The 27,756-nt window shown below is 35.8% G+C and overlaps 1 protein-coding gene and 1 non-coding gene across 3 annotated transcripts in view; one reads left to right on the top strand and one right to left on the bottom strand.

Moving 5' to 3' along the window:
• Window positions 1-27,756, top strand: part of DPP10 (dipeptidyl peptidase like 10) — a 1,380,361-nt gene that overhangs the window by 540,604 nt on the left and 812,001 nt on the right. The window lies entirely within an intron of this gene.
• LOC118553882 (U6 spliceosomal RNA) lies at window positions 227-332 on the bottom strand. Its single transcript, XR_004926259.1, has one exon. It is a non-coding gene; the product is annotated as a U6 spliceosomal RNA (small nuclear RNA).

The following is a 27,756-nucleotide window of genomic DNA, read 5'->3' as shown; positions in this document are numbered from 1 at the left end:
ATCAAACTACAGGGATGCTTGGGTGGCTCAGTTGGTTAAGCGTCTGCCTTCGGCTCAGGTCATGATCCCAGGATCCTGGGATCAAGTCCTGCGTTGGGCTCCCCGCTCAGCAGGGAGCCTGCTTCTCCCTCCGCCTGCCACTCTCCCTGCTTGTGCTAGTTCTCTCTCTCTCTCTCTCTCTGACAAATAAATAAATAAAATCTAGAAAAAAAAAAGAAATCACCTCATTATGTCACGTTGCCTCTTGTTTTACATGTCATCCTTGCACAGAGGCCATGCTAATTTTCTCTGTATCGTTCCAATTTTAGTGTATGTGCTGCCGAAGCGAGCACACGTTGCCTCTTGTTTTAAAGGCATGTGTAAATTATGGAGCGACTACCTGTTTTGGAAGAAGTTTACTAATTTTACAAAGTTTCCTTACATAGTATTTTTACAATATAAATTCATTATTTATTTAAATTTTGGTTTTTCTCCATTATAGAGATTACAACCAAGATATACACACTAAATTAAATGAACCTGTGCAGGTTCATTTTTACAAAGTTACATAAAAAGTTACATAGCCCTGAGATTGATACTCATGAGGATCATCTGCTTGAATTTTTGAGATCTTGCCTGTGGCAGATTATGTCAGTGCTCACTGATATCTGTGTCCTCTTCTCTTCCGGGGCGCAAGCTTGACTGCATTTTCCAGCATCCTATGTAATTCTGGTCAATGCAATATGAATGGAAGTGATATGTGCCTCTTTCAGGCAAGACCCAAATAGCATTTCTAGTGCTCTTTTACTGTCATCTGGCTGATGGTTCAGGATTCTGAGGACCTAGGGGAAGCACCTGATTCTGAATGGGTTCCATCGGAGAGTTAACACACACCACCCACCAACCCTCATTGAATTGCAGTGTGTGATTGAGAAACTTGAATTGTTTTTAACCACTTAGATTTCAGGATTTACTTTTATAGAAGTTAGTATTATTTGCTTTAATTAGCATCACTGGAAACTACTCTCTATAGACAAAGTCAGTTTTCTCCCACACTTGACTCTTCCTCAAGTATGATTGAATGTCCAGGCCCTGCTTGGCAAATGATTTAGACAATAAGCAAGCAAAAGTGGAAACATGGGCAGAGATTAAGGCAGACTACAGCCAAGTTTAGCCTGGTGATGTATGAATTTCCAACATGATTGTCAGTAGGCTTACTTATGGCCTCATGATGCAATGAATGGAAAGTTAAAATGGGGAAATAAGTCTGGCCTTAAGAATCTAGATATGGCTTAGATGAAGGTGAAATCAGAGGCTAAAAAGAAAAACTGTTTCTCTACTCACAGTACTTCTGACATCAAGTATGTGGGTTTTCCTTCACTTAAGTGATTCTGACACTAACTACCCAGAGTTAGCCAGGCCCCAAAGGAAAGAGCTTAGTACCACAGGACTGTCTCCCACTTCAGATTCCTAACTGCAAGTACAGAGTTCCCAAGTGACCCACACTTCTGTCCAACTTGACTACAAACCCAAGGTTTCCATGACTCCCTCCTGAGATTCTATTATTTGCTAGAATGGCTCATAGAACTCAGGGAAAGAATTTATTCATTATTATTGGTTTATTATATAGGATATTTAAAGGATAAAAATGGACAGCCAGATGAAGTACATAGGATAAGGTCTGGAAGGTTCCCATGTGCAGGAATTTAGGGCACACCACCCTCCTGGAACATGTAGACCTGTTCACAAACCCAGAAGCTCTACAAACTCCTTTGTTTGGGGTTTTTATGGAGGTTTCATTACATAGGCATGGTTGATTAAGCCATTGGCCATTGATAATTAACCTCCAGCCTCTCTTCCCTACCTAGATTTGGGGGTGGGGCTGAAAGTTCCAACTCTTCAATCAAACTTGTTTCCTCTGGTATCCAGCCCCCATCCTGAACTACCTAGGAGCCCACCAAGAATCATCTCATCAGTATAAATTCAGGTATGGCTGAGAGGGGCTCATTATGAATAACAAAAGATGCCCCCTCACTCTTATTACTCAGGAAATTATAAGGAATCTCTGTGCTAGGAATAGGGACAAAGACCAAATATATATTTCTTATTATATCACAGTATCACAGAGGCAATGATGAGAACTTTTTTTTTTAGAGGTTTTGAACTACAGGGGTTTACTGATGAAAGCAATATGTCAGCAGCTCAGACCCTATGTAGCTCAACCATATTTTAAAAGCACACCCCCATAATGGTGAAAACTGTTTCCTATATTGGTAGTATTCTTATGTTTAAAACTCTTCCATTATGCATTTGATGAAAGTTATATGTTGTCTTGGTACACTGAAGAGAAACTGGCAGTAGGGATACATCAAAGGCAGGCCAGATAGTGTCTAATCCCCTAACACCTGGGATTATCATCATCAGATTATTTTCTCAGGACAAGGGATAAAATCCAGGCTTCTGAGTTTTCCTTAAAACCATGGCAGCTAGGGGTGCCTGGGTGGCTCAGTCGGTTAAGGGGTCTGCCTTAGGCTCAGGTCATGATCCTGGGGTCCTGGGATGGAGCCCTGGGTGGGGGTCCCTGCTTAGGAGGGGTGGGGAGTGGAGGGTGGGAGGGTTTGCTTCTCCCTCTCCAACTGCCTCTCCTCCTGCTCATGCTCTCTCTCCACCCCCCAAATAAATAAATAAAATCTTTAAAAACAAAAACAAAAACAAAACCATGGCAGCTAACCAGAAGCCCTCATATTCATTTTTTTTCTCTTAACTGTACATATTAGCAAATATTTGGTTCTTAGTAGCAATGTATTAATGCAGCTTTGTTTACTTCACACCAAATTAAATTAGGATTTAGCAATAAATTGGTTCAATTGTTTATTCTTTCATCCTATCCCAAGGTTATTGATCTCTAGTAACTGGATCTCAGCATTCAAGGGATTCAAAACTTAATGGAGTAGACAGGCATGTGATAGATGGCTGAGTTAAACACAAGCTATTAAGCTAGCATGTAGGATGTGCATTTAAGCCAGACTAGAAAGTTGAAGGACAGCAAAGGGAAGGATTTGTTTAGGAGATCGTTAGCATACAATAGACAACCCAACCAGCTAAGTTGGACGATTATATTTTATAACATGCATTTTTTACATATAACCCAGTTTAGTGGCTCAATACATATTCAATTTGAATAAAAGAGTGGAATTGGAGTACCTCCTGTGTGTCAGACACTGTGCCCAATGTTTTACTTGTGTGAACACATTTGGAGTTTACAGCAATTTCACAAAGTTGACACTCAATTTGAAAGATAAGGAAACTTATTCAAATTTTGATGTCACATTTGGATACCATAATTTATGGTACGCTAGCCATTTGTAAGAAACTGCATTTTTACGGCCATAAATTAATTTGCTAGCTTACCTACCTATTTACTTATTGTTTGGCAAAAAGGTAAACTAGATTATAACGACATGGTACCGTTAATGGTCCCTTGGGAAAGGGTTTTCATATCCTCTTAAAACCACTACCACCTACTCACTTATATTTTGAATCTGGTTTAGAAGAAATAAGGCTCTCTGTCTATTATTAGAGCTATCGCTTTAGATGTAAAAACACCACTGGAAGAAGCAACGCATTAAAATTTATTCATACAGAGATATAAATGAATGCCAACCTTCGTTTAGTCTTCTGTGAATAAACAAAATTATACTAGCTATATTGTGACTAAAAAAGAAAAGTTGGAGAGGGCAAGTAGACACTAAAGAAATGGAGAAGAAGATGCCATGACGTTCTATGAGAAACACAGAGAAAAAAGAGGCAGGGGTCAGTGAATAAAAATTTAAGACTACTTCCCATTTTCCCTAAGGCACAACCTGTTTAGATGTTTAATCTCTCGTTTTTTAAGAAACCAACCTTCACAACTAGTTGTTTTCCTCAATTATTTTTATATCTAATTTTCATATTGAAACAAGTGTAATTCATTCACCTTCATTCTAATAATTTGTGGTAGTAAAACAGCTGAGAAGCATTCTCTGGTCTAATCATAAACCACTGTAAAAATCAAGCCAGCAAAGTTGGATTCACTGATATCATTTATCATAGGAACACTATTAAAAACCCAGTTAGGTTACTATGAATAATTGGTTCTTCACAGATTATTCACCATTTTGTTAAAAATCCCACATAGAATGAGATTGATTTAGATGGTAATCACAACTAATTCCTAGTTGGGACTCATTCCTTGAGCTTCACATTTTGTTCTTGTCTTAGAGAACCATCAGCTTTGAACTTATTCTAATTCATTTTCTTAACAAATATTAGTTTACATAGGGTTAGGTCCACCTTCAAAACGAATTTGAGTGACTTAATTTGAAGTTAGGGAAACTTCTGATTAGACTTCTGGATTTCACAGTTTTAGTGTTCGGTTTTGAAGATTCACAAAGGTGGAAAATCCATGGCCCAAGTATTTTGGAATTATACTCAAGCACAAATTTGATTATTGTATTTTATGTAGTATGAAGGATTGATGTTCTTGGCTAATGAATGAATATCTCAGTAAGGGTGCTTTAGGTATCCTACTCAATCCAAAGACAAAAGACTTATTCATTCACCTAACAGGAATCTAGAAAAATGAGGGGCCACAGGCTTGATGGCTTCATTGAGTCAATGCAATTAAAGATTGACTACATTTCCCCCACAGTGCCAGTTTTGTCTTATTGATTTTCCTAACGGCTGAAGGATGATTTCTATTAGCAACTAGGACTATGTTTTCTTGCATATATCTAAAGGCTGAGGGGGGAAAAAAAAATGTTCCTATCTAGTATTCTAATTAAGGAAGAGTTCTATGATTTAAGCTGATTGGATTGTCTAAATCACATGTCCACATTTAATACTCACTGTGGTTAGGGGAACATAATTGCTAAAGCACATGGGCTCCATTATGGAGGAGAAGAGATCTTAGGTTTCTTCTGGAAGGAGGAAGGGGTCAATATATGTTAATCACACAACAAAAGCATCCCCTATAGCTTATTGCCCAGTGTCCCAAACTCAATCAGGCTTTGCTCATTTGTTTTTTTTTTACATTTTATTTATTTTTTTGACAGAAAGGGAGGGAGAGAGAGTGCACAAGCAGGGGGTGCAACAGGCAGAGGCAGAGGAAGAAGCAGACTCCCTGCTGAGCGGGGAGCCCAATGAGGGACTGGATCCCAGAACCCTGGGATCATGACCTGAACCAAGGCAGACACTTAACCGACTGAGCCACGTAGACGCCCCAGGCTTTGCTCTTCATTGCATTTTTGGTTTGTGTTTTGTGACTTAGTGTATTTATTTTTAATTTTATAGTCAATGAGTAGTAATATGTATAATGATAGTAAGAAATACATATAGTAAAATATAATATATGGCAACAAAATATAGTAATCAAATGATAGGAATTTATCCTAGAAAAACAATGTAATGAAATATATTACTGAATATATTAATGCATGTGCTAATTTTTGGTAAATATAATTTCCAACCTCTTTCTATCCATGTATATGCAGGTAGAAGAATGACTAGATAGGTATATGTATGATGAAATATAGAGTAAAGAAGTAATTTATAAGGATGAGGTCATACTTTACACACTGTGTTTTCTAAGAAGTGCAGTGGAGGCTAACTGCACTGACATCCATTTAAGTGACTGCCTATGGGGCAATAGATGTTCATGGTTGGTAGATACCTCTCTAGTACAACCATAAACTTACATTCCTACCAGTTGAGCTGCCTGTTAAGAATTAGATCAGTTTATTCCCAAACCTGCTTATGCAGGTTATAGTTGTTATTTTAATGAAATATTTTATAAGCTGATGAAACATGAAATTGAATATATATGTATTTTATCTATGAAAATTAAATGGAATGTTTTCGAAAGACGTGTTACAACTAAGTTGTCAGAAATTTTTGTAGAATTAGTATGGGAGAGGCAACTATAAACCATTCAGATGAGATTTAAGAAAAAGTCTAGAAAGCTTTGCATTCAGACTATTTTGCAAACATTTTTAATGTTAATGTGTTGCTCTTCTTTAAAAAAATGAAATTGAAAATTGTAGAAAATATGGTTTCTACAATGTGGTATGATTATTTTGAAAGGAAAATTTTGAACTTCAATTAGTGGATATATACTCAAAGAAGAAACATTTATTGTACATCAAATAACTAGTGAAGAGTGACTAGTAAAAATATCTTCTTGTTAACATAAAAATGTTAAGACAAGTTTTTCATTCTTATTTTAACTTAGTATTTCTTAAACTTGTGGTCAATTGCTTTATATGAGAGTACTTTAAATTTTAAATTAGAAAATTAAAATAAATTTAAAATAAACCAAGTAAATTTGACTTAATTTTAATGGAAGTAAAATAATTTGAAGACAAATTTTAAAAATTGTTGAACTTTACATAAATGCTTTTTATTACAAGAACTCTGGAACACTTGCTCAGGAATTTTTTTAAAATATGAAAATCATTAAAACGTGATTCATTTAAAATACACATTTCATTTTTATAGTGTCAGTTGATTCTTTGCTGTGAAAAACATGATGATTAGCACTTTTTCTCTTCCTATTTCTTTGAATTTTCCTCCCGATTTTGTTGCTTTATTCAGCATTTATATAGCATTCTGTGTCTATGATTTTCTTACCACTTTGTCTAAGTGTTATATTTAAATAGATTCAAGGCTTACCACTAGATCTTGTACCATGGTGTCTCCATTTTTGTGTAATTTATCTCTTTGTTGAATTTCACCAGTGGGCAGTTTTTGTTTTTTTCAAGAACATAAGTACAATATTCCCTGAAGGGGAACAGAATATTTGAATATTCTCTATTGCTTTTTTCTCCAATGACAATACAGTTAGAAATAACAGAATTATTGAATTATACTTTCTATTTTGAATTTCATAAGTAGTTTTACATGGCCTTTTAGTAAAGAATATTTCAGTGGAGAAGGGTGGAAACAGACTATATTTTTGTCCCTTACAAATGCCTTTTTGCCCCTGCCTATAGAATAGTAAAATGTTTTCCTCATCTTTGAAGTTCAATAAAAAATTTACTGAAGTATATATATATACATAATAATTGTTCAGTGATAAATTTTCCTGGTATTTTATTTATTGTGCCTATTTAGTATACAGGTTCAATGCTCCTTCATTTCAGGAGATTTTTCCTTGTGTTACTTTCCTCAGTACTATTTTCCATTCCATGCCATTTGTTGGATTTCTACTTTGAGAACAACAATAATTTTTATATTCATTCTTCTTTGTCCCCTTTCCATATCTATCATTTTCTATTGTTTTAATTTCTCTGTCTCTTCCTTTGCATTTACTCTGATTATTTCCCTCCTTGCCAATAATTTGATAGTCAAGGCCCCACTTCATTTATCATGGCTTCCATTCATTTATTAGCTCTGTAGTGGAGATGTTTTAATATGTAATTTGTTTCGGTCATTTTTATTCTGCTGTTATGATCATAGTATTTTTCCTTTTTTGTTGAATTCATATTTATACTGCTTTTATCTTATGCAGAGTCCTCTGTTCCTTTGTTTTATGTCTTTTGTTTGTTCTGTTCCCCTGAACACACACCCCATCCCTGCTTAAATATGTTTGCATAACTATCATGCAATTGTCAAAATTTTGTTTATCTTTGAATTGGGCAGCTCTGTCCATACCTTCTATTTACTTTGATACAATATGAATGAATTCTTCTTCATACTTTGGTCATCCTATCCAGTACCTTTGTTTTTCCCTTGAAACTATAATTCGAATGGTAGATGTTGAATTTAAACTATTTTTCTATACCTGGGTAATGAAGACAGGGAATGAATGGGGAGATCTTGGATGAAGCTGAGACCAATTCTTGCTGGAACACAGAGCTCTGTTCTCTTCTTTGAAATGACATTAAATGTTTTGAACTAGAGTCAACTCTCTTAGGTAGGCAACCCTTGCTCCCTCTTGCTCCCCCAAGACAGCAATCCCTTTACTTTTCCTGTCATGGCCAAAGTCCTATATTGATATGTAAAATTTTCCAATTCCAAGAATTTTTGTCATTCTTGAAATTGTTCCTGCTTAACTACTTGCATTTTTAAAATATTAAATATTAAAATATTAAATATTAAAATATTAAAATATTTTTAAAAAATATTTTGTTTATTTATTTGACAGAGAGCGCAAGCAGGGGGAGCAGCAGGCAGAGGGAGAGGGAGAAGCGGGCTCCCTGCTCAATGCATGCTCCCCACTCGCTCGATGCATGGCTGATCCCAGGGCCCTGGGATCATGACCTGAGCCAAAGGCAGACGCTTAACGACTGAGCCACCCAGGCACCCTGTAACTACTTGCATTCTTAATATTTCTCTTTCCAAACTGGAAAATATTATTAAAGTTGGGAGTACTTAGCTAACTCCCTTTCTTTTCTCAGTAGTGCTATACTCAGTTCTAGATTTTTCCTTTCTGTACTTGGCTGCCACTTTTAGATGTTTATGATTATTTGCTGGTGGTGAATCTTGGCAATTTATCTTGATGGGTTTTGTGCTTTTTGCAAATTTGGAAGAGAGAGATTTTTCAAACTGCTTCCCTTTGACACTTACCCCCAATTTTCTGGTTCCTAAAGTAATCTGATCATGACAAAAGTGAAATAAAGAGAACAAAGTAAAAAGAATGAGGGTCTTAGAAGCTTTGGAATAATTGAAGGTAGCATGATGAATTCCGCAGTGGTTTGGTTCACGGACATGACCTAGATAATGTTAACCAATAGAAACCTCTATGGTCATGGAAATGTTCTGCATTGTTCAGAACAGAAATTCAACTGAGTAAATTTGAAGATCTAATTAGCTTTATTAAGTGATTAATGAATCAGTCAGCATCTCATCTAGGAAGTAGAGGGGAGCCCCAAGTAGTTGTACAAAATGGAAGATTTTTATAGGAAGGAGGGTGGGGCAAGAAAGTTATTAGCAAAAGAAAAGAAAGATTGTTCCAAGCAAGGTCACCTTTCCTTAGGTGGAAAGGCAGAGGGTCTTATTAGGTGGATTACTTCATCTTCCTTTGGGGGATGGGGAGAGTCCTTGTGACAGATTACCTTTTTGGTGTTGATTAACAAATTCCTGAATGCAGGTAAAGCCTTACTTTGGGACAGGTTGAAACTGCAGTTGGGTTAGGTATTCAGCCTCAGTGTGTTGACCTGGCCTGAAAGACACCATTCTGAGCCTGTGGTTTTCGTTTCAACAGCATCTTTACTCTTTAGTATGGTAGTCACTAGCCAAATGTAGTTATTAAGCACTTGAAATGTGAATAGTGTAACTGAGAAATGGAGTTATTCTATTTTATTTTAATTAATTTATTTTTTTTTTTTTTTTTTTTTTTTTTTAAAGATTTTATTTATTTATTTGACAGAGAGAGACACAGCGAGAGAGGGAACACAAGCAGGGGGAGAGGGAGAGGGAGAAGCAGGCTTCCCGCGGAGCAGAGAGCCCGATGTGGGGCTCGATCCCAGGATGCTGGGATCATGACCTGAGCCGAAGGCAGACGCTTAACGACTGAGCCACCCAGGCGCCCCTTATTTTAATTAATTTAAATACAAAACTGAATAGCCCATGTGGCTAGCTGCTACCATATTGGAGAGATCAGCTGGTAGCTCTCACATTTTATATGCACGACAAGTCCCTTTGCATGGATTGCTGGGCACCAACAAAAGTGATTTTCATTTAGTAAGTCTGGAATATGGCCACTGATGATTATGCTCTCTATCTAGGGTACCACACTTTGAAAAGCACAGCTCCAGATAACCAAGCTTTCTTTATAGATTAAGAACATACCATTCATAAAACTGTCCGAGGAAAAGTACCAGTTCATGAAAAATAGTGGTATTTAACATAGAGAGATTCCCAAGCATATCAGAACATAACCTCCAATAAAAGACAAAAACTCTACTCTTTGTTCTTTCCTCATAGAAAATAAGAACCTTGACTATGTCCCATCCCTTTCAGTTTTTACCTGGTGTTCTATGGTAATAGAGTTTTAATCCTCCAAATCCGGGTTTGAGATTCAAAGACCTCTTAAAATAAGAATTAAGTTTATTTCCAAACAGAAAACAATGATAGTAATGTTTTAATATAGATATATATTCAAATGATTCCTCCATGGGGTTGCTAGATATTTTATCAATAAGTCAGTAAAGGCAAATCTTTTGAAGATGGGGTATCTTTTATTTCATACATACCCATCATCATCAACAATGTAGGGATTGTAATTATTTCATCCCCTCACATCTACTCCTAATACACTGTTGACATTTCATGTTGCTGGACCATATAATTCAATATGGTTCATCTTACACAACTAGGACACTTTGTCATATTCATACACGAGAAAACACAGCCCTGTTTCCTAGATAAATAAAATTGGCAGCATTTTCTTTCATTGAAATAATCTCATCACATAGTTTTATTAGTCCAACAAATTATTTTTCATAAATCAGTTGGATTTTGGAGCCATTTTTCAGTAGTATTTTGCAGAGAGATTCATTCCAGTTCTGATATTTAAAATGGGGAATTTCTTGGGGCGCCTGGGTGGCTCAGTTGGTTAAGCGACTGCCTTCGGCTCAGGTCATGATCCTGGAGTCCCGGGATCGAGTCCCGCATCGGGCTCCCTGCTCGGCGGGGAGCCTGCTTCTCCCTCTGACCCTCCCCCTCTCATGCTCTCTCTCTCTCTCTCTCATTCTCTCTCTCAAATAAATAAATAAAATCTTAAAATGGGGAATTTCTTTATCTGACTTTATTGAAATGCTAACAATGCACATGGAGAAAGAGAACCAAGATAATCAAGACAGCTATTTTGAATGTTTCATTTGTAATTTTTTATCTTTAATTATATGACAGATCCCATCAGTTCTCCCCACCAATTTTGATGTTCCTTATCATTTGTATTATTGATATTTTTCCCCTATTATGTTTATTATTATTTGAGTTTCTTGTTTAGTAGGCTTTCCCAACTCTATCTATGGATTTGTACTTAATTATCTTGGATTTCTTTTTTTTTTTTCAAAGATTTTATTTATTTATTTGAGAGAGAGAGAATGAGAGAGAGAGAGAGAGCACAAGAGGGGGAAGGGTCAGAGGGAGAAGCAGACTCCCTGCTGAGCAGGGAGCCCGATGTGGGACTCGATCCCGGGACTCCAGGATCATGACCTGAGCCGAAGGCAGTCGCTTAACCAACTGAGCCACCCAGGCGCCCTGTCTTGGATTTCTATCACTAGTTGAGTGAAGGTACTTGATACTGGGTGGTAATTACTGAACAATCAGTCATACTTAATGTGTACATATTATGGATATATAATCTCACAGTTTAAAAAATTTTTATTACAAAAGATACACTTAACTCTGCAAGAGGTCAGAAGTGAGATTTATTTAGGGTACATTTTAAATTTTTGTAGTATGCCTGCACAAAAAACTTTCAAGAATAAGTGGTAAACAAAAATTAATTAGCTACATTGGTAAATACATTAGAAAATTAGTAGAGAAGGGTGCCTGGGTGGCTCAGTCAGTTAAGTGTCTGCCTTCTGTTCAGGTCATGATCTAGAGTCCCATATCGGGCTCCCTGCTCAGTCTGCTTCTCCCTCTGCCTCTGCCCCTCCCCCCTGCTCATGCTTTCTCTCTCTCACTCTCTCTCTCAAATAAATAAAATCTTTAAAAAAAAGAAAACTAGTAGAGAAGAATCATTTAAAACTTATAAAATGTAATTTTAATTATATAAGCTATGCGTTTAGATAAATTTCTTTTATAATATAGGTAGGCACAATCAAACACACTAATTTTCTGCCTTCTGGCACAAATGTCAATTTATTTCTTCCTAAGAAAATTTTGTCAGTTTTCCTAGTCTTTTCTAATTATTAATATATAGCCTAATAATGTCTGTGTGTGCTAAAATCTCCATTAATCAACAATGAAGATAATCTCTTTTAGGTTTTTGTTTTTTGTTTGTTGGTTTGTTGTTGTTGTTGTTTTTAAGTAACTTTATTCCTTTATCATCTATCGTTTTTCTGATTCCTCAATCAGGCTGCCCCTCTATGAGGGCAGTGATGTGAATGTAGTATGTTGGTGTCTGCTTTATTGCTTTATTCCCAGTATCTAGAAAAACATATAGGAGCAAGTAGAAAGAGTAATATTATATGAATAACTATGAATCTGATCTTATTTATCTTATAAAAGTTAATATAGTCACAAATCTTATGCTTTCTAATATCTATACATGACTCATAATACATTTTGGGTTTTTTTTAAAGATTTTTTTATTTATTTGAGAGACAGAGAGAGAGAGAGAAAGGGTGTGTGGGGGAAGCAGCAAAAGGAGAGGGAGAAGCAAGCTGTCTGCTGAGCAGAGAGCCCAATGTGGGGCTCTATACCAGGACCCTGAGATCATGACCTGAGCTGAAGGCAGACAGACCCTTAAAAGACTGAGCCACCCAGGTGCCCTTCGTAACACATTTTAAATATCACTGTTACATGACACTGATATTGAAGTATGGTTAAGAGTCATTACTCTACAGATAACCAAGATTCCATAAACAAATTTCAGGGCCAAGTGACAAATTTGGAAAATTACTTGTAACTTATATTAAATACAAAAGAGAAGCCACACTTTATAAAGAGTTCCTAGAAATTGGAAAGAACAAAAGGATGCTATAGAAAGATGAGTAAAGAATATAATTAGAAAATTCTGTAATCTAGAAATACAAATGGCCCAAACCCAATCCCAGTCCAAATTAAATAAGTTCAAGTCCTAACAATGATGACACAGCAAACTTTGACCAACAAGATTGATAAAATGTAAGAAAAATGATATTTAGTGTTTCAGAGAGTATGAGGAAGACAGGCACTGTCATACACTATTGATAGGAGAGTAAATTGGCCCAACCATTTAGAAAGCAATTTGTCTGTATATCTCAAAAATTTAGATGCTCAAATCCATTTACTGATTAATTCTACTTCTGTAAAGACCATCAACCCGTGCTTCAATGTCTGTGCAAATGGCCTCTGCAACATTGTATGTAATGGTAAAATATTGCAAGAAACCTCAGTGTCAATCTTTGGTAACATGAATTATGTGAAATCAATAGAATGGATTACTTGCAATCATTAAAAAGTAAGAAACTCTATGTGAAAATTTATCTTTTACTGAAGAAAGCAAGTTGAAAGACAATAGAACTGTTATAATTTTTTATACAGAAAAGATATATACATTTATGAATATATACTTATGAGCCCAAATATTTTTATAAGTATAAGGAAAAGGTCTAAAATGGTACACTCCAAATTGTCAACTATGATAACCTTTGGGAATTGGACTGGGTGGTTAAGTGAGAGAATTTAACATTTTTATTTATTAATTTTTTTAGAATGAACATGTGTTATATTTGTAATTATTAATGCCAATAACATTTTATATTCCATAGTATAGAACAATATATTATTGTTATTGTTTTTTATTTCAAGAAAAATATTTAAATGAATATAGTTGTATCTAAGTATGTAATATCATTCTTTTGTCCCAATTGAATGACATAGGCAGTCAAATTGATTATATATGTCATATCAAGAAAACTTTCAATAACATGTAATATTTTTTTTTTTTTGCAGGGAGAGTGCAATACATTAAATTACTAACTTTAGGCATTATAACTAAAATAGATTTTAATTTACAACATTGTAGACCATTAACATACCCTATTGATCTATTTTGTCCAGTTATTTATTGTAGAAATGCTTCAACTGTTCCTTCTGAACACAAAGTTTATAATGATCTATAAAAAAAATCTCACGGGAACAGAGCCAGTAAATTGTGATAAAACCTTATAATTTTCCCATCGTACTCATCCCACACATTTTATTGTTTTAGTGATAGGGACGGTTGTAGTAAAACTGATTTACTGTAGTAAGCATAAGCTTTCTTTTAAAACTAATGAAGTTTCGGCAAAATAACAAAATATTAAGAAAAATCAAAAAATTTGTTTACTTCAAATATAGTTTTTCAAATTCAACTTTCAAATCTGAAAGATGATTTTTATTACTTGAGCATTATTGTCCTACTAAAATATTATTTCTATATATTAACTCTCCTCCAGTGATGTTAGGTTTGATATCAAAACCCATTTTCTTTGAAACAATATTAATGACACTATTCAGAGCTAATGATGCATTATACACTTCATTATTAATTTTGTGTTTTTTTTAAGTGAATATGAAAATTGGATATGAAAAGAATGAAAATGGTCTTCATTGCTGTGGAGATTTCCTTTCCATGATTTTAAATCAGAGTTACCAGATGATACAATCTCTCCCTAGAAAGATTTAATTAGTTACACTTGTTGAAAAGTTTGACGTAGTTACTAGATGCTTTATATTTAAGGCCATTTTATAATTAAATGTCATATTATAAAGGCCCTTCTTGCTTCTGAATTAACTTATTAATGAACATTGAATTAAAAATCATAAAACTTAATACTAACTGGTGAATATTTCTTAAATCTTGACTAATAAACAGTTGGCATATGAACATTCTTACTGAAATATGGGACATTTTTACTGGTGAATACATTTTTCTATTTAAAATTTTTTATGCTGATATAATATAATTGGTTCCATTAAGCCATTATAATATAAATTGCATTCCCCTAAGGTCATTTTAGCCTTTACACATGGTTAAAAGTGTTCATCAGTTATATAAAATTGAGTGCTGTCAATGAATTTTACGATTGAGTAGGGAACTGCCCAGTAGACTGAATAACTAAAAAAGTTGAGAAAAAAAAAATACAACTGACCCTTGAGCAATGCAGGGGCCAGGGGTATCGACCCCTCACACAGTTGAAAATCCACGTATAACTTTTGACTCCGCAAAAACTTTACTAATAGCCTGCTATTGACTGGGGGCCTTACAGATAACATAAACAGTAGGTTAACATATATTTTGTATGTAATTTTATACTGTATTTTTACAATAAAGTGAGCTAGAGAAAATAAAATATTAAGAAAAGCATAAGGAAGAGAAAATACATTTACAGTACTCTACTGTATTTATATAAAAGAAATCTGCATGTAAGTGAACCTGCTCAGTTCAAACCTGTGTTGTTCAAGAGTCAACCGTAAGCTTTCGTCAGTCATGCATTTTTAAAATTGTCTCACATATATTAAATAATTCAATTCTTACCAAACTCTCTAAGAGTTTGATCTTATTATCATGTCCATATTAGAGTTGAAGAAAGGCCCAGAGAGGCTAGGTAATTTACCCAGTGCCATAAAGGTACTAGGGAATTATGCTAGAGTGTGAGCCCAGATAGTGTACCTTCACCAGTAGTTAACCATTAACCCACACAGCCTCTCTGTACAAATTAGTTTTAAGTGACTGAATTAGGCACTTGGAATCGAGTGACATATGAAGTTGCAGACACAGAGGGACTAGATTTTTCATAACTTTAATTTGCGACCAGAAACCCATTTGACAGAAATTCTGATTCCTCTACTTAAATTTAACACTTTAATAGAGCGACTCCAATAAATCTGATTTGGTTCAATTTTGCTGCTACTCGGCATTAAACTCTAAAGAGATGTAGCTGGTTGCTTCTAAACTCCTACCAGACAATTAATGCCAAAAAGGATAAGCTTTCTCATCCAAATCACTGATGCTTTGTCTTCTTTTAAGAGCCTCATTGTTCTCACATTTTTGTTAGAAGATGTATATTTCATTTAAATTATAAACCCTGGGTTTTGGAGTGAATCTGGTACACATTTGTGACTTCTATCTTTGGTTTCAAAAGGCCATCTTGAACCAGGAGGAATCTTATCTAAGGTGACTACAATTTATAGCACATTTGAGCAAAAAGAAAAGGGGGGAAAAATGGTCTAAGCTGCAAGTCAGCAGAGTGTATCAGTCCCACAGCCATGTTAAGAATGAAAACAGGAAAACTGCTGTTAAAAAAATCAGTTTATAGATAAAAATATGTGTTATTTGGGGACCCTTGGGTGGCTCAGTCAGTTAAGCATCTGCCTTCGACTCAGGTCATGATCTCAGGGTCCTGGAATCGAGCCCCATGTTGGGCTCTCTGCTCAACGGGAAGCCTGCTTCTCCCTCTCCCTCTGCCCTCCCCATGCTCGTGTTCTCTCTCTCTCTCTCTCAAACAAATAAATAAAATCTTTTAAAAATGTGTTATTTGTAATGAAAAGACCTACCAATTACAAATAATATCAAAATATTGATTTTAAATAACCTTTTATTGCCTAACACATTGTTCTCCTATATTCTTCTCTATGAACAAAAAATAAAAGGGTAAAAAAGGAAGAAAAAAAAAAAAACATCAGGCACCATTTCTGTCGTCAAAAACCTAGCATTCTTTTAGTTTCCCCTTTCCCTCATTTCCTTGCTGTGACATCAGAGCCATTAGGAAGCCCTGAGGTTCACTTTGAAAATGAAGGTGGAAGGTAGCCACTTTCTCCTAGTTCCCTTCTCCAGCTCCCCAGCCCAGAGTGTGATCCTGTCCTCTCTAGAACACAGCCATGGCCACCACTGTATGTAAATTTCCATGGCTTTCACTCTTGACCTCCCCTATTGTGCTCCATTACACACTCCAGAGAACTTTAAGTTAGAAATGAGATCATATCACTTGCCTGCTTGAAGCCCAGTTTAGTGAGAAACAGAAAACTCGGTGCATTCCCATAGACCTTAGAATAAAATCCAAACTCCTTTTCAAAGCCTGATGACTGAATCATCTTGCCTTTTTCTAACTGCATCTCCTTCTTAATTCTACTTCCCCTCCCTGCCCCATGCTTCCTTCTTTCCAGTTATACGGTCCTCCTCCTAGTTCTCCAATGAGCCTACACATTCTCTTGTCTAGGGTCTTTGCACTCTCCCCCCCTTTTGTCTGGAATGCTCTTCCCAAGCCCTTCAAATGCTTACCTCAGTCTTCTTCAGTTCTCCACTCAGTATCACCTCCTCAGAGAATGTTTTGCTGGGCAGCCGTTTAAAAGAGGGGCCCTAAATTCCTTCCTGCCACCACTCTGTTTATTTCCTTCATGGCAATTGCGACAGTCTAAATTCTCCTCCTTCCTTATTTGATTATATGTGTGTTGTCTGCTCCACTAGACTGTAAACTTTACGAGGGCAGGGTCCCGTTCTGTCTCATTTGGGCTGTGCTGAACTAAATACTTGGCATATATAAGGAGAAGGGTAAATGTCAGTTGGATAAATGAAATTGGTGGTGAGTTAGGTCAAAAGGAATAGCCCATGACTGAGACCATGGATGATGAACATGTTCTTTGCATGTTCATTAGCATTGACAGACAGGCTGGAGGAAGTCATATAGGAGCTGAACCACCTGAATGTATTAAATGATGAGGACACAGTAAAAGAATGACTCTGTGTGTGTGTGTTTGTGATATTCAGTTTTATCCTCTTATGAAATGCACATTATATTTGATAGTCTTCAAATTTAGTCATAACATGGCCATAATTAAAATAGAAAAATAGATTTGTAAAAGTAAAAGTTAAAATAAATACATATAATTCTGAGTGTTCAGAAGTTGAAAATTTAAATAAGAATGCCTTGATCCTCAGTGTCAGATTAAAGATATACTATGTGACATGGCTGTCAATTTACATGGTTAAGTAGTCTCTGTAATTGAAATGCTTATACATTATTTGTGTATCATCATTTGAGATGATAAATCTACAGCAGCAACCAAAATAATTTTGGTTAAAAGTGAACCTGTCTTTTTGGAAGTTAAAATAATTAAGTAGTAAAATATGGCAATTTAATACAGGTTATATTTATATGGTATTTTCCTTTCATTTAAAGTCCAGTAAACCTATTCCAGAAACCTTTAAAAGCATTGAAATGTGTGATTAACCGACATCAAAATGGGCACTGTTTGTAAGTATAGGTTTTCCTTTCAGTTTGGGCTGGGCCTTGAGTTTGCAGTAATTACCACAAAACTCAATTAAGACTTAGCAAGATTATAAGGAGGAGATCATTGCATTCATGTTCTTTTCAGAATTCCAATATCATCTATAGCCCCTCCCTGAGGTTTCATCTCATACACCCTTTCTGGATATAATTATGTAGGGAGTATAAGAATCTTTGCAAACTACTCCAAGAGTATGGTCATGATTTTATTCTAACTGCCACAACCCATCAGATCTAAAGAGCAACTTATTTAATGAACACAAGTCCATAAAAATAACAATGAAATTGCCAAACTCATTATTTAACAGCAAAAAGGTAAATAATACAAATAAATAGCATGATTAAATAGTAAGAGGTAATGAGAATCTAGGCATTTAAAAGTATCTGCAAAAAAAAAAAGAGTATCTGCAAAAAGTCTAAAGTTGACTTTTACAAATGCATTGCTGTAGGACAGACTTTCTAATTGCCTTTAAGGATTTTTGAAAAAAAAAAGTGTCAAAATCTCACTGAAGTGTACATTTACCTGGATGAATTTTATGGTATGCAAATTATACTTCAGTAAAACTGCCAGAACGTTTTTCCAGCTTCATCTCTACTCTACATCTTCAAATTTGTTCACTCTATGCCCTAGACACTATCTCCCATACTCACCATGGCTTTCACTTCCCAGCCTTCTCTTCAACCAAAATTTCATCACCTATTTAAATAATTGGTTCTTTTCAAGGACCTTAACACTTGATATAACCTCTCCACTATTAAGCAAGTGTTTCTATAACTTGGTACAGCTTCGCTTTGTGATTTCTCCTCTTCTCCTATCTTCCTTCCTTCTTTTCTTCTATTATTTTATTTCTGTCCCTGTAATCCATTTGTTTTCTCAAAATGTCATCTTTCCTAATGCGTTTAAGTAGTGAAAGGCTGCATTTCTTTGAAGTTGCCCTTACTTTTGATGGAAATTAATTATGAAGCACTTTCTTAATGCTGAAATTAGTAGGAATTAACCTTAATCTTTCTCATGTAGAAAGAGGCAGAGATATCTTGTGTCTTCCTGGGGTGTTATCTCTCACTACTGGACCAAGACTGTGCTTCTTGAGTGCTCCAAGGTTGTCTGTGTGAGAAAGAGATGGCAAAAAGCCAAGACTGTCCCTTCTTCTAGTACATTGGTCCCAGATTCTTCAGGACCTTACACCATAAATCTTCATTTTTTTCATCATGCAATCCTATTTGATCTACCTTCTGAGCATGCATTCATACTCAGAACCATGCTTTTTAATAAAAAAAAATCTTTCCTTGGCCCCCTTTCCCCATGATACAGTCATTTTTCTCTTCTTTTCTTTATCCATAGCACACCACCAATATTATCTACACTTCCTCATCTGTCAGCTTCAATCTGGCTTTTTTTCTATGTCACTGTGAGGATACTTCTGCAGAAAGGTCATATATAACCTTTTAATGGTTAAGTTGTATGGTTGATAATCAGTCCTTTTGTCTATCAAAATACATTGCTTCTCACATTTTGTTTGACCCAAATAAATATTTAGAATTTGTAATAATTGAGATAGATCTAAAATCCCTGTGACATTTTCAGACTTGCTCATCTTCAATGGCAAGCAAACTTCAGCCTGAGTTGACCGTGAACTGATCAATTCAAATCCAAAGATACTTATTAACAACCACCTGCCATATAAAAGGTATAGCATGAATATAGCAATAAACGAATAAACCAATGTTTTTCCCTAAAAACATTATAATGTAGTGGTAAAAACAAACATAGAGTAAATTGTATTACAAACCAGATTGTGACAAGAGAAGACAGAGAGCTACATACCAGGAGAATAGTTATTCTGCCTGGGGGGCTTGGTGGTGGCAGTGGGTGTTTTGTATTTCTTTTTCTCCTTTCTTTTTCTTTTTTAGCATTTTTGCAGTTGGCATTAATCACATTTCTCTGTTTATGAAGCAGTATCATTATGGATCTCTGCAAGACTCTCTTATACTTTATGTATTTATTTACTTCCTGTAACTTCACTCTCCACTGAGAAAAATTTTATAAAGGAGATCACGTATGAACTGGACCTGGTAGGATGAACTAGATGAACTAGTTAGAGGGAGTGAAAGATGCTCCAGAAGGAGAGAGAAGGTGAACAGAGGAACGAAGAATTGATCGCTGCTTAAGTCTGGGGGTAGTGACAGCATATGTGTCTGGAAAGATTGTTGCAGCCCAGTGGTAAAGGGCTCAGATTCATGTAAGATCATTCGAATGGAGGTACAGAAAATCTATTTGAGTAACTGACATAGGGGAGATTAGTTGGTAGGTGGACCATTATTGAAATCATAATCACCATGAAGATTTAAAGTAATATTTCCCACTGGGACAGCAGTTTAGAACAAAGCAGAGGTCTACTTGCAACTAATTTTTTTTCCTCACATACTGATCCTATAGGCTTTTTAGTAAAATTCTTTTTTAAAACGCTCATGTTTTCCCTATAAACACTACTAGAGTTTTTGGTTGCCTTCAGAAATATGAGTGAAGTTTATCATTGTAATCATTCCTAGTACCAAATCAAAATCAATCAAGTTTGAGACTGGCAGATTCAACTTCTTTAATTTACCATGTATCTTTTATGACTTTTATCTTGTATGACTTTTCCTCCTCCCTCCTCCTCCTTTCCCCTTCCTCCTCTCTTCTTCCTCCTTCCCTTTTACTTTTACATTTTATCATAACCATTCTCACAACCACAAGTGATGTGTTGCCTTGGTATCTGTTTTCTTGTAAACTGTCTTTTCCTTCCTTTCTCTGAATTAGTCACTATCAGGGTGAATAGCTGAACAAACCTGCATTAATTATTAATGCTCCTGTACCAAAGCTAATTACTTTTCTTTTGTTGCACAATTTAAATAGACTGAAGTTTTATAAAAAGAAACAGTTCCTTTTTCTGTAAAACTGACACATGTATAAACATATAATCAGAGTTTGGACATATTAACAGTAGAGCTTTCAACACAATCACATAGAGAAACTGGAGAGGGAGATGCTAAATCTTCTGTGATGACTCTCTATTAAAATTCAATTGGAAATGTGAGAAAAAATTACTGGAAGATGTGTGTCTGCCTGTCTGTCTGTCTACCTATCTACCTAGCTCTCCCTCTTCAGTCTCCCTCTATCTAACCACCTTCCTGACTTTAAGTTTGTGACTCTCTAATTTCCTGGTTTCCATATGTTATATTTATCAATAGCTGTGATATTTGTTCAGATTTTTTCATTATTGTAAATAAATTTAAATTACTTTTATTCTAAAAAAAATAATGATTTTTATGCCCAACAGTTACCTGATAACCTCCTTTCATTAATATCCTTTTCCCCATTCAAGTATGGGAAGTATGTAAAGCAATATTCTTTTTACTTTTTCCTCCCAGCATTTTTTTTTATAAAAGGGCCTTGACTACTTTCAATCTGGGAATCTCTCTGGTCAGAGTTCAGGCATCCCTTTGAAGTTAACATCTTGTGTTTTTTGGGAGAGAGTTTCTACTCCTTTCTCATATTCTCTGACCTCGGCCTAGCCTTCAATAATGCATTGAATTTTCTGTCTCCAGCACCACTGCCACTGACATTTCATCACTGTTTCTCTTGCTCTGTGGGGGCTCAAAGTCTTCGTTATCCTCAAAATATTTTAGTAGGTTTTTATTAGCACTTAACATTTATAAATAGCAAACAGCCAATGGCATGTCTGTTCCATGTGCTATATAATAAACTTTCTGTACATCACAGGATACATTTGTTGAACTTTTATGAAACCTCCATAAATGAATAACAGGTAAGACCAAATCACAGTTATACACACTGAGATAATTTGGAAATGTTAAGGATGTTTCATATTTTGGTCAGTCAATATAGACTTGATTAGGCTGCAGTAAAATATCAACCTCAAAATATCAGTATCTTAAAGCAAGACAATTGTACTTCTATCCGAAAGTCTGCCCTAGCCCTGGCCAGCTGTCCAGGGCAGCTGTCTTCTCAGTCATGGCTCAGCAGTCAAGACTCCCTGATCATCAAGAGAGAGATAGAGAACTCTGGAGTTTTCACACCAGTATTTTAAGGCATTGACCTACAAGTGATTAAAAGTTACTTCCCCTGAAAAGCCATTAGCCAAAATTATTCATAGGTTTTTCACTCAAGAAAAAGGCAAAGAAGAATGAAGAAGGACAGTTTCTTTGAGTAGCCATAGAAATTCAGAGACAGATATGGGTAATGACTAGAAATTTCTACCACAACATTACAGAATGAACCTCCATCTTCGTGCTAACACCATGTTCACTCTTCTGAACTCCATGGCTGCCAACACCAGGAGGTAGAGTAAAGTATTAGCGAGTATTAAAAGAAGAAAGAGAGAAAATTTATTGTGGACAAGGCATTACAGGCCTGATGAATGTAAATAAATTATCTGGGGCTAGAATAAGTCATGCAAATACAAGGAAAATAAAGTGGATACATCAACTAGAGGGAAGGAAGCATTCTGAGAGCTTTTTGGAGATAAGCATGGGAAGATTGGAGAGAAAGGTAGCAGGTGGGAGGAATGGTATGATGGCTTCATAATGACTACTATGAACACCAAAAGACAGTGTCTGCCTATGCTTATGTCCACAGATGGGCAGGGATCTCGCTGGAGCAGAAACAAGGAATGGACCATAGAGGTGTACAGGAACAGACCACCACAACGTGGTTGAAATGAAAACCAGGTCAAATGTAAAAAATACGAATCCAAAATCAATGGGCAAAAACTGACTTATACAGTGTAGAGCTATTGTGGAAGGGGGAGTGAATATGGAATCGTAGTGGAGTAAATAAAGAAGTGTCAAAGAAGAAGAACTTTTTGAGGTCCTCCTAGAACTACTGTGAGTGCCCAGAGTGGAAATACATTCTTCTGTAATCTGCTTATAGTTTCATCTGGCTTTTCTTGTTTATAGTCAATAAAATGTTAGCCATCTGCCTGGTCACAACATAGCCTTCCCTAGCTCCCTATTCAGAGCTCCCCAATGGGAAGTTTTGAACCTGAGATACAGTAATATCAGCCTCCGATGGAGAATTTAGACAAACTCCTGCTGCTGTGGCTTCCAGATCCTACCTAGGTCCTGCCTTATACCAGCTAGTTGTTTAACACTTACTCTGATTTATTTCTTCCAATAAATCCCCTTTTGGGTTATGCTAGCCAGAAGCAGTCTCTGTTGCTTGCACCCAAAGAACCATAATTAAGACTGCCCTCCCCACCCCACAAACACTGAGATTTCTGCACCCAGGTAACTGAGAAGCATCTGAAAAATGAATAGTAGGTTTCAGATCCATTCTAAACAGCAGATGCAAGAGACATTTAAAGGAAGACTGAGCAGGATTTGATGACTACATTGCTTTAGAGAGGAAAACAATAAAGAAAGAGAAAAAGCAAAAGTAATTAAGAAGAGTTTTAAAATTGAGGGCATCCGAAGGATGTGATACTATCATTAATTACAGAGCACTAGCCTGTGGACTACGTTGAGTGTTACCATCTCAACAATTCCGCAAGGAAGAAGGGGCCCCTGGCTCCTTTCCCTCTCCAGTTTTACTTTTCCTTTCAATCACGATTTCAACTACACCCAGCTATTTGCAGTTCTCTGAATATTTCCTGCCCTCAAACACCTAAGTATTTGCACCCAAGTTAGTTCTCCCTCACTTGAGAGTCTCTTTCTCCTTTGTTTGTCCTTTACTTCTTAGATCAGTTGTCACTCCGTGACACCTCACACACAACAATAAGAACAACTGCAGAAAGAATCGCTCACTGCTTTCTTCGTACAGTTCCTGGAACCTGCGCCTCATGTTCCATTTGTCAAATGGCAGTCTACCATTTAGTTGCATCTATTCTCTCTATTCCACAGAGAGTTCCTAAAGTGAAGTTGCGAAATTCTTCATTGCATCCCTGGTACTTAGTACAGTCAGAGTGAGTAATCCTTTTTCAGTTATTATTATTAATGGATGAACAAATAAATGACTGTTCTACCCTTCAGGTTTTCCATGTCAAACTCTGATAACATATACACACAGGTTTTCAAACCTTTAAGTTTAAAAAAAATCAATAAACTGAAAGTGGTACTGTCCTATTATATTTAGGCTGTAAACTCAAATGTAGACATTGGAAGAATTCTTATTGGTGTTTATATAATGTGATGAATGCTTTAATGTAAGTGTCCGTTCCTTTTTACACAAAGCCAGATTTTATCCTGTGCCTATAATTTGCATAGTATGCATGTGCTTGCAGATCATTTGTTATCTTCCTTTAATCTACTCACGGGTTGTATGACTATCTGTGTGTATGTGTTTGTGTGTGTGCATATGCGTGTGTGCCTATGCATGTGTGCACAGGGGTCTACACATGGGAGTGGATTTTAAGAAACAATTGCTAAGCACAGTGAAGATCAAGTTGACTCTCTGAATATTTCTGTGACAGCTAAGTCATCAATCTCATCATTTCCTTCTTGAGTAGCCATATCCCTCATCCCCATCTTCTCAAGAAGTATCACTCCATGTTTCTGATCTGCACCTTTATTCCCTCATCTTCTCTCGATTAAATGTACTCTTTATGAGACTAACTTAGGCTTTCTTTTAGGACAGTGATTTTTTTTGTGTGTTAAAACAAGCTAAAAAACCCAATTGTCTAAAGATTCTAGGTTTTGTTGTTGTTATTGTTGTTAACTTACAATCTTATGTTTTTGTTTTTGCTCCACACAATCTAGTGGTTAGCATATATGTATGAAATATAAAAGGGAATTTTTAATACATTTGAAATAGTGCATTAAAACTCTGGATAGAAGTTGTGAAGTAAATGTAATTACTATGTAGGATAGCATAGTAGTCACAAATTACATGAGAAAATTACCTAGGGAAAAAATTTATATAATTTTTTTTTGTTCAAAATGACCATTTTCCAGACTAAGTCTCAAAAATACTGCGAAGCAGTAGAATTTATATTGGGTACTTCCATGGCTGCCTTTTTACATCTATCCCTCCCCTTTCATATAACCAGTGCCCCCTGGGTACCTCATTTCACCCCTTCTCCCCACCCTGTTAAAACCTACTTTACTGAGAATTATCCACCATGGCATGTCTGCTCTCCAGGCTTTGACTCCCAATTTTCTGTAACTCAGATCCTCAACACTCAGGCTATCTTTGCCATCCATATCTGCATTTGATACTATCATATGCTGTCCCTTAGTTCCACTTACTCATTATACTCTTCCATATATTCACTTTCAATACATTCACAATATCTGAAATGCCCTTATCTCCTTGGCAAATGATCATTTTTCTTTATGTCTCAGTTCCTCTGAGATCACCTGCTCCAGAAAGACTCTTCCAATGCCAGAACAGTTTTACAAATTGAATTCTATTGTCAACTCTACTATTGTACTTACCACAATGGATTTATTTCTGTGTACAATTTTTACATTAGATTGAAAAACTGTTAGATTGAAATTCATTATCCCTCCCTGTTTCCTTTTGCAGTGTTACTTTGTGGTATCTGCTCACTTTGACTCTGAGTTCAACCATGTGAATCACTTTGGCTAATAGCATGTTGGCACATATGATGCAAGCAGAGGTTTGAAATGCACTCGCACACTGAAGCTTATTTGCTCTTGCCTTTTGACAAGAGATGACATGAGAACCTGCCTAGGCTAGACTGCTGGAGGGTGAGAGACACATGGAGCGGAACCATACTGTCCCAGTTATCTCCACCATGGCCATCTTGGACCACCTGATAACCAGCTGACCAGCAGATATGTTTGCTATACAACATTATTGTAGCAATCGATAAACAATATGATTGCTCTGACTCCACCCTCTGAGCTACTAGGGAGTGTGCACTGTATGCCTTCAGTAACTCTGTTTCTTTCATACATAGAACTATAGTTGACCTAATATGTTTCGGTTGAATTGAACTTATTAATGCCATTATTTTCCCTTTCCCAAAGGACGTGAATCCTAGATATTCTTTCTAATAGGTAAATTAAAATTTAGTCTCCTGCTTAAAGAGATTCTAAACAAAAATAAAGATATTGGAAAGAGAATTGTGTTATCTCCCTAAAGTAATCAACATACGCACATGACTAATTTACATACCTCTATAGCCAATCTGAAGCTTGTCAAGGGAGTCAAAATTATATGTTTTTTCTTCAATGGTCTTCGTGTAATCTGCATTTCTCTAAAACCAATTGTAAGAATTGTGCCTGTTTATGGGGAGGAGGAGGAGACAAACCTTGAAAACATTATCAGTGTTCTTTTTCCATCCTTCCTCTAGTGAACATATCAGGCTCTGTCCATTTTCAGTGTAAACTGCATGTATAAATTTTCTCTCCTGTTTCATGTACTTGATAAGGTACTGTTTCTTGTATACATTTTTAGAATAAAATTAGGTATAAATTTGCAAGTCTGGCAGATAAAACCAAATAGGTAAATCTCTCACTTTTATATAGATAATGGAAACCATACACTTAACATATGGATGTAGAAAGGTTAGGAATTCCAGGATTCAGCTATTTGGAAAGATTGCTCTGACCCCCCCTCACAAAGGACTTCTCTTTCAAGCTTTGAAAGAATCAGTCTATGTAAGGATATTTCTCTAAGCTGCTAGTGAAAAGTAATAAACATCAAGCTTACGGACGGGTGTGGAAACTGAATGGCTTTGCTTTTCTTCCAGGGATTTAATTTATTTTTAATATCACAGGTGGCTTGAGGCAAGGTGTAATCATCTGTCACTCTTCAGTTAAATCATATCCCCTCACTTCTGAAATATTCTTTGATCTCCCTACCTGTAAATCACATTCTACTTTCTTTGTCATAGACTGTAGTATATAGATATAATAATGACATTATAAATTGCCTAAGAAGGTGAGGAGTACATCCATTTAAAAGATGATTGAGGGACAAAAGACATGCAAACATTAGCTCAGACATTCACCATTTCTTAATGTTTTTTTCTTCTTTTCTGACTCAGTTACCAGAAAATAGAAATTACATAAAATAGAGGTCAAAGGCAGTTTTTTAATTTCTTTAATTTAAAACACACCAGGCATTTTCTTTTCTTTCTTTCTTTCTTTTTTTTTTTTTAACTGGCTTTATATTTTAGGCAATATTGATTCCTTAAGCCCAGTTTGGAATATATAGGTTTAAATGTTCTGATTATCAATTGGGCAGATTCTTGTCCAAACTAAAATTTTCTAGATGTATACTACCTTAATAATATTTTGGTTTGTAGTAACAAATCTTAGTTCACACAAATTTCCTAAGGGAGTCACTGGGTATAATATGTACTACTAGTTTATGTTAGAAAAAAATGATAGGTAGAATGATAATTTTTGTTACTCCTATATAAGAGGGTACCTTTGCTTCTCCCAGTCAATGTAATCGTTAAATAGTTTATAAGAAATTTAAATAATGCAAAAAGATGTCAGCTCTCACAGATGAAGATCATAGATGTGAACATTTCTGAGAAACTTAACCTTTGAAAAATTGTAACATTATAATTATAACAATAATATATACATTATATAATTTATATATATTTTACAAAAGAAACAAGAATTGGTATAATTGCAAACAAAAGAAGTCAGTATGAAAATGGCCTTGGCTAAATGAATCTGAACTTCTGGAAAGAGGAATGGTGAAATGGAAGGAAGGGCTTCTACTTCCATGAGAGAGGAGATCTGGAGAGAAAAGGGAAAGTCGTGTACAATCCTTGTCTGCTTCTACTATTCTTAAGGGCAAATAATCTTGAATTTGGTATCATCCTGTTGA

The sequence above is a fragment of the Halichoerus grypus genome, chromosome 4, assembly GCF_964656455.1.
Source record: "Halichoerus grypus chromosome 4, mHalGry1.hap1.1, whole genome shotgun sequence".
NCBI classification, from domain to species: Eukaryota; Metazoa; Chordata; class Mammalia; order Carnivora; family Phocidae; genus Halichoerus; species Halichoerus grypus.
This window is presented reverse-complemented; position numbering and strand designations above follow the sequence as displayed.